Here is a 994-nt window from a genome sequence, read left to right on the forward strand (position 1 = left end):
TCGACCCGCTATTAATGTGGGTATTTCTGTTTCCAGAGTAGGATCCGCGGCTCAAATTAAAGCCATGAAACAAGTAGCTGGCAAATCAAAATTGGAACTAGCGCAATTCGCAGAGTTACAAGCCTTTGCACAATTCGCCTCTGCTCTCGATAAAACAAGTCAGAATCAATTGGCAAGGGGTCGACGATTAAGGGAATTGCTTAAACAATCCCAGGCAAATCCTCTCCCAGTGGAAGAGCAGATAGCTACTATTTATACCGGAACAAGAGGATATCTTGATTCGTTAGAAATTGAACAGGTAAATAAATTTCTGGATGAGTTACGTAAACATCTAAAAGATACTAAACCTCAATTCCAAGAAATTATATCTTCTAGCAAGACATTCACCGAGCAAGCGGAAATCCTTTTGAAGGAAGCTATTCAGGAACAGCTGGAACGGTTTTCTCTTCAGTAACAAATAAATTTTGCATGTCTACTCTTGTTAGTAGAATAGGAATCGTTGAGAAAGCTTTTTCATTTGAATCATGCAAAAAAGTTTTCTTTGTTTTTAGTTTAGTATAGTTATTTAAAGAATAGATAGAAATAAGATTGCGTCCAATAGGATTTGAACCTATACCAAAGGTTTAGAAGACCTCTGTCCTATCCATTAGACAATGGACGCTTTTCTTTCATATTTTATTCTTTCTTTTATTTTTTTGCTTCTTCCGAGAAAAAACTGTTAGACCAAAACTCTTTTAGGAAATCAAAAAATCCAGATACAAATGCATGATGTATATATTATATCATGCATATATCATAAAGAAGGAGTATGGAGGCGGTAGTGGGAATCGAACCCGCAACCCCAAGGTTATGAGCCTTATGAGCTACCAAACTGCTCTATACTCTTAAACTAAAGAGGGGTAACTAGTGGATAAAAGAGGGTTGGATACGCCCCTCTACCAATATCTATACAAATAGAATAGTCCATTTATACAGAATGGTAAAGAGGGCTCCT

The 994-nt window shown here is 36.8% G+C and overlaps 1 non-coding gene across 1 annotated transcript; it reads right to left on the reverse strand.

Annotated features, from left to right (window-relative positions):
* Positions 1–589: 589 nt before the first annotated feature.
* On the reverse strand, positions 590–661 carry TRNAR-UCU (transfer RNA arginine (anticodon UCU)). The gene has a single exon. It is a non-coding gene; the product is annotated as a tRNA-Arg (tRNA).
* Positions 662–994: the final 333 nt, after the last annotated feature.

The sequence above is a fragment of the Triticum urartu genome, unplaced genomic scaffold, assembly GCF_056163025.1.
Source record: "Triticum urartu cultivar PI428250 unplaced genomic scaffold, HENAU_Tu73 scaffold2, whole genome shotgun sequence".
Classification (NCBI taxonomy): Eukaryota; Viridiplantae; Streptophyta; class Magnoliopsida; order Poales; family Poaceae; genus Triticum; species Triticum urartu.